The 11,089-nt window shown below is 39.1% G+C and overlaps 1 pseudogene; it reads right to left on the bottom strand.

The window, feature by feature from the left end:
- Window positions 1-8,939: 8,939 nt before the first annotated feature.
- On the bottom strand, window positions 8,940-10,735 carry LOC107748381 (perforin-1-like; annotated as a pseudogene).
- Between the last annotated feature and the right edge of the window lie 354 nt (window positions 10,736-11,089).

Here is an 11,089-nt window from a genome sequence, read left to right as displayed (position 1 = left end):
CGTGTTTCCTTCTGGAGCATCAGTGAATGTTTGAACCTTTTTTAATAGTTGTGTCTGAGTCCCTCAATTGTCCTCAGTGTGAAAAGATGGATCTCAAAATCATACAGTCACTGCTGGAAAGGGTTCAAATATGCAAAAGATGCTGGAAAACTGAAGAATCTGCAGGACATGGAGGATTTTTCTGAGGAACAGTGCTCAGGTTAACTGTTCAGAACAAACAAGGGACTCATAAACAACCCTCACAAAACAAAAACACAGTCGTAGATCATCCAGGTAACCACACACAGTATTAAGAATAAGAACCAAGGGTTCCCAAACTTTTGAAGGGGGTTATTTTAATAATTTCAGCTATTTTTTTTTGTCTTGTGGGCTAAATGTAAACATATTTTATGTAAAATATCTTACTCAGGACAGTACTAAATAAAAAATAACAGGCATTTTGCATGATCTCTCTTATTTTGTTAAAATTATTCCCATTTTCACAGATTCTGTAAGGGGTTCCCAAACTTTCGCATTCCACTGTAACTATGCTTGCATTATGAATCACTTTGATAAAAAAACAAAAAACAAACAAACAACAACAACAACAAAAACAATAACAAATCCTTATTTATTCCATTATAACAGCACTGGTTTTGACATCATGATGGTGAATCTCTTATGAGGCTCAATTAGCTACTAGTCCAATATAAATGTGTACACAAGTGTGTGATTATTGCTAAAGTATGTGATAAGTCCCAACGTGGTGTGCATGATAGAGAGAAGTGCTAAATGCATTTCACTTCAGCTCAACTGATGTGTGAAATGCTGAAGCTCAGAAACATACTTACGAACCACAGACACTTAAATATATCACAACAACACTAAGAAATGCATAGGAAATGTAGTTTCCTGCAGTTTTAATATAAGCAAGAAAAATATTAATTGCATGGTGGCTCAATTTTTCTTGCACTGATGATACAACAACTTGGGTCATATGCTGTGTATGTTTAGTCTTAAGTCTTAAGCTTAATTATTTAACATAATTTACTAAAATATATTGATGTGACTATTGTTAACCAAAAAGAAGATAATAAAGCAAACACATTTAGAGGATTATATACTTGAATGTAATACCATAAACCATGCTCATCCATTCAAATTCAGAAGCCTCAAAGAGAATGGGTTCTTTAACCAGTTTCTATAACGTCACATAACTGTCCTTGATTGATTTAAATATAATAATCTACAAATTTGTGAAGATTATAATAATTTGTTATACCACAGGGGCTGATTTTGATTGGTTGAAGAACATTAAGGTGTGCAGTTACTTCATAGTACAGGCATGAAGTAGTTCCAGGTCTGTCAATCACAATAGAGTTCCAGATTACTGTGCCAAAATATTTCAGTTATTTCAAAGGTCCTTACAGCCTACAACAGCAAAAGAACCAAAACCAACTGACTAAAAAAAAATGTTTTTGCAACAAAATTACCCTTCATTATCTATGCAAAGCTCTCTCTCTCTCTGGTCACTTGGCGGCAATATTTGCAACGCCTCTGGGCAGTTATTTAGGGCCTGCAAGACCAAGTCCTATCTGCTTGAATAGGGAAATCCTGAAATCTCAAAAACTGCTTGCCACACTCACGTTTAAATAACATTTTTCAAATGAGTAACACAATCTGTCCATGAATGTTTTTTCTTATGCTCAAAGAGTGTTAAAAAGGTTATGGCTATGGCTGTGAAATGATAGTGGATGTTATCGAGTGCACTCATTCAATCCCATAATGCAATAATGAGTGTACAACCAATGTGCACTCAATGGTTAGAGAATACCCATAACTACGGGGTTATTTTTGTTCCATTATTCCAAATAAATAGATTATGATCCACAAATAAATGTGACCTTTGCTGGCAAAAGGAGTCACAATGAGCAATTTTTCAAAAATGACTTATTTTCATTTTTTTTTATTTAAAAATGTTAATTTTATTATTTTTTATTTAAGCTTTGTTATTATAAATAAGAACAGATGCAAAGAATCAAAACAAAACAGTAGAACAAATATAAGGGACCCACTTTATATTAAGTGGCCTTAACAACTATGTACTTACATTTAAATTAATAATTTGGTACAATGCACTTATTGTGTACATACATGTTTTTACATTGTACTTATATTTTAAAAATACCTGCATGTAATTACATCTGTAATTAATTTCTGTAATTGCATTTATAATTACACAGTTGACCCATCCCTTACACCTTAACCGACCCTTAAACCTACCCATACCAACAAACCTGTCCCTAACCTTACCCATATCCCACCTCAATAGCAGCAAAAGTGTTTTGCAATACAATATGAACACAATAAGTACATTGTACTTACTTTTTGATGTAAGTACATAGTAGTTAAGGCCACTTAATATAAAGTGGGGCCAAAAAAACAAATAGTGAAATGTAAAAATTCCTTTAGTGTGTTCATTACAAATAAATTGATTATTAAAACTACAAAAGCAGTTCAATCAAGAGCAGCGAGTGGTTTCCTCTTTTCTCTCATTGTTAGATTAACATTATGAGGCGGCCTATATTAATAAGTGAAACTGTTAGCCAATCATAGCAGTGGGCGTTGAGTCCTGAATGCGAGAGGCCCAAAAACAGGATAGAAAATCTTATATATATATATATATAAAAGCCTTATATATATAGAGAGAGATATATATTAGGCTATTATATAGTATTATAATAGCATTATATAGTGGTTCAACGCATTATATTGTGTTTTTTTTTTGTGTCACAGATCGGACTATTTCGGATAAGCAAGAAAAAAAATATTTAAAGCACAGAGAATGACAATGCCGTGAAGGGTTTTTGACATAGGGTAATTTTATGTGTATGTATACGCAACTCAGCTGTCTGAAACACGTCTCTTGTGCACGCTTTGATTGTGTGCGAGAACAGCGCATGAGTAACGAATTGAGCTCTCTTTCGTTTCTTCTTATTGTGGTTTAAAATTGCTTGTACGTGTAAATTAGCAAATTAATCTGCGAATCACGTGCGTGCCGAACGGTAGGGTCTCATCTGTACGGATCAAATGCGATCCGTTTAACTCCTAATATGTGACAGATCCGAGCAATCTTTCATTTACTTATTTAACATGAAATTGTCAAATTGCTACTCCATATCAATCGCATGCATTCAAAGAAAATACAGAATAATTAGAACAATCATTAACATAAATAAATGACAGAGTGTCATATCTATACACTTTTTCCCAGAACGTTCTTGTGACCCGGTAGCAATTCTTCCATGGCCTGGTAGTGGGTCGCGACCCGGTTGTTGGGGACCTCTGCTTTAGAGCAGTGATCCTCAAATCTGGCTCGCGAGATCCACTTTCCTGCAGAGTTTAGCTCCAGCCCTATAATCAAACAAACCTACCTGTGATTTTCTAATGATCCTGAAGACATTGATTAGCAAACTCAGGTGTGTTTGATTAGGGTAGAGCTAAACTCTGCAGGAAAGTGAAAAACTCTCGCGAGCCAGATTTGAGGACCACTGCTTTAGAGCTAAGAACACTGCTTCCAGCTCCAAGTGGTTTATGTGCCACCAGCTCTGAGGTTCTGACTACAGCTCCAATGCTGGCATGCCCTCGCACACTGCTCCCCAAACGCGAGATGCTGTGTCCATAGTGATCACAACACGTGATGTCACCAAGCCCAGGGGAACTCCCTGGTTGAAGAGATCTGGGTTGTGCCACAGCCCAGAATCGGACGGAGTCCTCCATCTTCCTTGGACACCACGACATAGTGGCTGTAAAACCCGCTCTCCAGCTTGCTCTGAGTGACCCGTTCTATTGCTCCTTTTCCGAGCTGTCTGCATACTGCACACTTTGAGGTAATGTTAGAGACTGCGCCACGCCGTTGAAATGGGGTGGTCTGAGTTTGAACTGAAGAAAATACCCACGCTCTATCATGCCGAATAACCAGCGCAAGATTTCTGGAATAGCTTTCCATGGGCTCAGGAACCGACATAGTGGCTTTAGCTGCTTGGTCGCTGGATGCGCAGGCGAGTATTAGTTGGCAGCTCTGCAATGCTCTGAGGTGGGGCGAGCGGAGCTGTATTGATTAAGTGAGGAGGAAAGAGCTCTTTCTGTGAGGATATAAGAATTTTTATTGACTCGTACACACATAAAAGAACATTTTGAACACTGCACACTTGAACTTGGGGCGGCATTCTGCGGCACTTGGGAGCCTCCTCTCGACACCCTCAGGAAGACAGCTTGGATGCCGAGGGCGGCCCTGAGTCACGGCGGGGGCTCCTCTGCTGCCCATGGTGCCTCTTCCCCGGTCCTGGCCACATTCGGCTCCCGCTGAGGGTCCGCTGCGGTAGGACTTCCTTCCCTCCTCTGAGCTGGGTGGGTCACCGAAGATGACCTAGATCTGGAAGGTGGCTGGAACGTTCGCCGAGGCATGAGCCTCTGTGAATCTCTCAACGATGGACTCCACAGCATCACCAAAGAGGCCGGAGGGAGTGATAGGTGCATTAAGGAGCACCTTACGGTCTGTGTCCTTGAGGTCAGCTAGGTTTAACCACAGGTGCCTCTGAAGGACTACCATAAAGCCCATAGATTGGCCGATCGCCTGGGCAGCACACTTTGTTGCATCAACACGAAGTCTGTCGCCGCACGCAGATTGTTGATAGTGTCCGGAGCGACGGCTCTTCAGAGACTTTGGCCTGGAAAACCTGTAGCACCCCCATGGTGTGCAGGGCGGACGCTCCTTCCCCAGCCATGGGTAAGCTTTGCTCGCCAAATGAGTCGTCATACTGCATGGCTTGGAGGGCAGGCTGATATCCGCGCCAAGGGTCTTTGCTGAAGCAGGACACAGGTGTGCGCTGACAGTCTCCTCGACGGGGGGCATGCGCACATACCTGTGGGCTTCTGCCCCGTCCACATGGGAGAAGATGGCCTGTGTGGCTGAGTGGACGCGCGCTGATTGGGGCTCAGACCACGCCTTTACCAGCTGGTCGTGGAAGTCTGGAAAGAAGGGGACCGATGTCCTCGAATCTGGTTGACGGCGGCTGGATCTAAAATACCAGGAGTCAAGCTTGCTCTTCGCGGGCTCCTCTGGAGGATCCCAGGAGAGCTCAAGCTCCTGGACAGCCTTAGTCAAAATCCTGACGAGCTCCCCTTGGAGGTCTGGGGGTCCCTCGCTGTCAGAACGATCTCGCTCCGTCTCCGCCCAGTGCTCCTTCTCTGAAGCCAAGATGGACATCGAGTCCTCATCACCTTCCTGGCCGAAGGCAACGAAGTCCGTGACGGATGGAGGGGGGTCGGAAACAGTCATACGAGAAGGTGACTGGGGATCGAGGTGATTGTGGAGGACGGCGGCCTCACGCCGAAAAGGCCACAAGCCACATTCCGGCGAGTTCCCACAGCAGATGCTCCACAATGTCGAGAGAAAGCTCGAAAGGGAACAGCGCATTACATTTCTGTTATGGGAACAGCCAAGCATTTCCTAGAGAGTGAATATAAGTGGATTGGAGTGGATATAAGCAGCTCTGTGGATCTAGCGATCTATAAAGCATAAAAATTTAATTTTTTTTAATAACATTAACTAAATGTATAACAAAATGATTCTCATTGTGTGTAGAAAAAATATGCATTTATATAATGCATATAAAAGATAAATGTCTGGAAGACAAGAGATATGCATATTATTGGTTACAACACTTGATCATAATGTTTCATATGAATCAGACTTTATAGTTTTTTATTGTAAAAGTTACTTAACAGCATCCAAAGTCAATGCAAAGATGTATTTTTCAGCATTGCAAGGTTTTTATTTGCATTGTCCACTCACAAAACCCCAGTACACGCTGCAGTGATGCTGAGGCTGGTACCAATCACTGATAGTCATTTGGGCCAATATTTAATATTACACATGGTGTTATGCCCTATATTTGTCACCGTGATTGTGCTTTCAAAGGAAACATCAGCCATTGTGTCAGGCATTATTACACCTTGTCTACCCTGTGCACTACTGTTGTGCTGCGCCGCCCTGTGCCACGCCGCAACAGCAATTGGACCCATCAAAGCAAATGTATGAATAAACTGTCCTTCATTGTTTACAGTATAGACAATATCACTAATTATAATGGGTTCTATTTGTTTTGGATGCGTTGTGGCCAGTGTAGAGAGGGTGATCATGAAGCTCGAGATCTGTAAATGATAATAATTTGTGCATGATTTGAGTTTATCATGATTTACTAATTCTGGTAGAAATATAAACCTTACACTCCAAAAATCTTTTGGAAACAGGATGTTTTAACCAAATAAACAGCACTATAGCTCAATTTGAGCAAAGTGTCCATTGAATGCAAATCCCAAGGATGATAAATGAATATGAATCACTCTTGACTGCTTTATTGGAATGACATTTGTATTTGTCACATTCAATCACTGTTTGAACTTTGTTTTCAGTTTGTACCATTTCACTAACAAAGTATGTGTTGAAAATGACACAACCTGTGTTGTTTCTTAACACACCTCTGTGTCTAGTTAAGGACAACCCATTTTGTGTTACTTTTAACTCAACCAATGTGTTAATCCTGCTAACACAGAAAGTATGTTGAAATTTTCCACACACTAATGTTTTATAGCAACACAATTTGTGTCAAGTATTTGTTATTTTTTATGTTATTTTTGAACAGACCTTGTATGCAATAAAAACACCGCAAACTCACATAGTTTATACAGAATTTATTAAACCTGCTACATTTACATAAAAAGTCAAAATTCAAAAAAGTTAACTATCAAAATACAGTAATTTAAACATAAACAATGCTGCTTGAATGAAAAATTCTTTAAGAGTTAATGGTTAATCAAGTTTGTACTTTGAATATTAAAAAAAATGTAGTATTTGACAGCATCTTAAACATTAATCGTTTTTATTTATGTATTTTCATCAGCATACAAGGGATGGTGAGGGTCAGTGAGATGAAGTCTCTCGTTTATCTCCTGTCATGTCAACTGTCACAAGCGCTTCAGGGGTGTCTTCCATTCAAAGCTTTATTTTTTACACATAACGAGTACAGCAAGCTAATGTTGGTTAGAAAGCCAAATAAAATGTAAACGTCAGAGGTAATGTTAATGTCTTAGGGCATTTTACACATGTCTGATTAATTAAAAGCGATTCCACTCACAATAAATATAACAAAATAAACCATAAAGCTTGCTAAAATAAGTTCCCACTGCCAAAATTGTGTAGCCTTAACGTCATTCGTGAGGCAGTTTTCAGGCTACCTCGTATATGTGTAAAATGCCCCTTGACCTCTACAAATGATCACAAAAGACAATTTGAAAGATTCTAATGCCAAATACAAACATTTTTCTTACCATCACACTTTGAAGATATCAACCAATGATGAAAAGTTGAAGTGCAAGGAAACTTGCTCTTGAGAAGAATAATGGTTCATGAAGTGACGCAAGCAGCAATGTGATTGGCTGATAATTAACACATATTGTGTCGGATGTTGCATTTTTTCTTTTTTCTTTTTAACACACGTTTAACACAAAATTACATAAAATGTGTTCAAATAGTCAAAACGCAAAAAAAAAAAAAAAAAGAACATCCTTTTTGAGAGCGAGTTAAAATTGTTGTCATGGTTATTTGGTTGATTAGTCATTCTGTTCAGGTGTGTGCACTCGTCATCATTAGTACTGAAGTTCCTATGTTAGCTCCTTCAGTTTGTCAGGTATTGTTTGTGTCTATGCTTTGGTTGTCTCTCTCGATTTGGATTTACTTGTGGATTTATTTAAGATAGTTTTGGATTACCTTCATCTCCCTTGTCGTGTGTGTGCTTTACAACCAGAGTTGTTACAGTCTTATAGTATTGCCAAAGCATTTTAAGTATATGTAAATTCAGAAAATAAATCTCTTTCTTTAATAACTGCATTCTGCATATGAATCGCTCAAGCCTGTTACTAGCTCTAAAATAATGTTTTGGAATGAGGCGTGGAATGAGATTTGTAAGAAATTAGTCCTACACACAAGGACAAAACCTGACAAATACCTTGAAATAAAATATCTCAACAATGTCTTGAGTGTTTGTAACAATGGTATAAGCAGAATAATTCCAGTCCATATAATTATTGCTTTGCATTATGGCTGTATTTCCACCTCGGGTCTGCATTATTTTTCAATAATTCAACAGCCCGTTGTCAATTATTCCTTACATTAACTTCTTGTATTTCAGTTTGAAATTAAAAATATTTGAAGAGAGTCGAATGTTAGCATTCCAATTGCGTCTAAATATTAGTTTCTTAGGTGGCGCATAGCAACAGAGGTGCACAAAGTGGAAGTTGCCATCTTTGCTTTAATGTGCAGTTTCGAATCATCACCTGAGAAGATGTTTTATTATTACGGATTGTACTGTATTAGAACTGTCTGAGCATTAGAACTCTTGAGTCTATGACTGAATTCAAAATGGCACTCTAGCAAACTACCCATATTTATATTGCACAAATAGTTATGGCAGTATGCTATTTTGGCCTATTCTATCCGATAATATGTATGCATTCTCCGAACTGCTTGTCCCGTGTTTTGTCACAGGAATGCTGGAGCCTGTCCTAGCATCTTAGGAAGAGGCAGGGAGGCACCCTTGATAAATGGCCAGTGCATCAGCTGAACCTTGACTTCCTGGTAAACTACTGCAAAGGACACAAATGAAGTTGCCGGTTTCAAATGTGGTTATAAAATGATATCAAATGGGGCAGAAGCAGCACTGCCTGTAGCTTTTGCATTTTGTAAAAAAACAAAACAAAACACAAACACACAGATCTGTCTTTGTGAATGCTTTATTAATGCAAGAATGCAGAAAGGAAATGGGAATATAAGTAAGCAAAGGTTACAGATATACTTTTTTTTCTAGCAGATGAAAGTGCTGAGGGATTCAAGATGCAGGTCACAGCATCATCAGCTTTCCATAAGTGCTCTTGAAATTGAACGTATCTGAGTTATTGAGGGCTAATTCAAGCCTGCAGGTCTTTAACCAGAACACCATTTCTTGAGCTGAAAATATCAGCCAGAGAGGTAGTCATTGGAGAAGGTTTGTGTTCATTACACTGTGGGCCCTGCCATATTTAAAAGCACAACTGTCTGTCACAACTCCACTTCTAAGATCAAAAGAGCATGAACCAAGGAGATCACTGTTCCAGTAGCTGTCTGCATCATATACTTTAAAAGTTAGTTTATTGGCCATTCTGATCTTAATAGGACCAAACTCAGATGTTTCTGGCCAACGTGGATTGTCATTATCATCAATGGTCTCAGTGCGCTTGATTTGCGTGCCATATGTAACAGTTACAGTGCCATCTGTTTGACTACCTACATCTCCATACAGACCTTTGGCTCTGAGATTGTAGACTTTCAGGGTGGCAAGTCCTTTTTCAGCTGGACAGCAGTTAGACTTTATAATTTTACTACTTTCACAAACACAAGCACATCGGTCTCTTGCGCTGCACTTCCTGCCAATCTTGCAAGGCTTAGAGCAAACCTTCATGAGGGCATTTTGAATGATGTATTCTTCAACAGCTTTCTTCAGTCCTTTCCTTGCAGGGTGTTTATTACTCAGTAAGAAATGGAGGGGTTTCAGAAAGTAACTTCAGGGAGACTCTTCAAAGACTTTAGCCAGTTTTTAAGGGAGTTTGGGTGTGATGAACCAGAAAAAAACAGATCTTCTCCATTTATGTTTCCTCCAATAATCTCTGTCTGACGCTCATTGAACATGGAGCTGAACTTTTCATTTGTGCCCATCTTCTTCTTCTGTTCTTGACAAAAATGTGTCTTTGCGTTCAAAGTAGCTACATTATAGGAACCAGAAGCGTCCACATCCAAGCAGTCCTTCACCGCAGTGTCTGTAAGTCCACTCACTGCTGCCTGACAGGTTTTGATGGCTGTTATGGCTTTCATTTGACCCCCTAACATGACTCTTTTGGTATAGTGAGTGCCATATGTGGTGATCAGGTTGCGGTATGCGTCTGGATCGTAGGATGCAGGGAGTGATTTGATAGCTTGAAGAAACTCTGCATGAAGAGGAGGATTTTCAACTACATGATATCTGTAAAGAAACAATAAATTTAAACATTTAAACTTAGTGGAATCAAAGAAGGAACAATTTGCAATTAAAGTTTTAATTTCATAGTCAATGTACATTTTAACAGTATGAGTGAGGAAAAACAACCTGTAAAAATTGCACCCAACTTCATGTTTGGTGAAACTGTATTTGTCTTGTTTTGATTTTGTCATTGCAAATTTTGCTTCCCTGGAATGAGTGCTTCCAACCGCAGCTCCAACAGCCTTGACATCTAAACCAACTTTCCAGCCGACTGAGAGTGCTGATGATGAATCATTGACCAGTGCTTCACTTGATTCAAAGATCTGACTGGAGACTTTCATTGAACACTTTGGCAAGGTCCTCCAGTCTACAAATGCTGCTGGTAGCTTCTGTTTTATTCCATTTATGTACTTGTTTTTGTGTAATTTACAAGTGCCGTTTCCTAAATCCCATATTTCTGTGTTGATCACATAAGAACCTTTTCGCTCCATGGTCACAACATCAAATACTTCTCCGGCAAGATTGTATCCTGGAACAAAGGGAGCATGCTCACACTCTTTTGATGCACTTATGTCATCCTCTCCAGAAATGGTCATGAGAAGCAAAGCCCAGAAAACAACAAGGTAAACCTGCATCTGCCCCATGATCTGTAGTGAGAGAAGAACATTTCAACATTTATGTTGTCATTATTGGTGTCAGATTTAACATTACAATAAACTTCTTCATAAAATTGATTATATCAACAATTTTATTTTTAAACAAATAACAGACATTTAAAGTACAAGTATGTATGGTAAAACACTAATGGTTTCTTTAAAATCATATGATTAATTTGATGATTTTTTATAATTTCTTACCGTTGAATTCACAGGTGAACAGATCAAAATGAAATATGTTTTCTCCCTAACTGCTCATTTCATATGATGGCTGTGTAGCTGTGGGTGTTAAAGATTGTTAGAAGCTACAAATGATATGCATTGTTATGAGTGTTAGGGTTC

This window comes from Sinocyclocheilus rhinocerous, unplaced genomic scaffold, assembly GCF_001515625.1.
Source record: "Sinocyclocheilus rhinocerous isolate Xijiao unplaced genomic scaffold, SAMN03320098_v1.1 scaffold1281, whole genome shotgun sequence".
Classification (NCBI taxonomy): domain Eukaryota; kingdom Metazoa; phylum Chordata; class Actinopteri; order Cypriniformes; family Cyprinidae; genus Sinocyclocheilus; species Sinocyclocheilus rhinocerous.
This window is presented reverse-complemented; position numbering and strand designations above follow the sequence as displayed.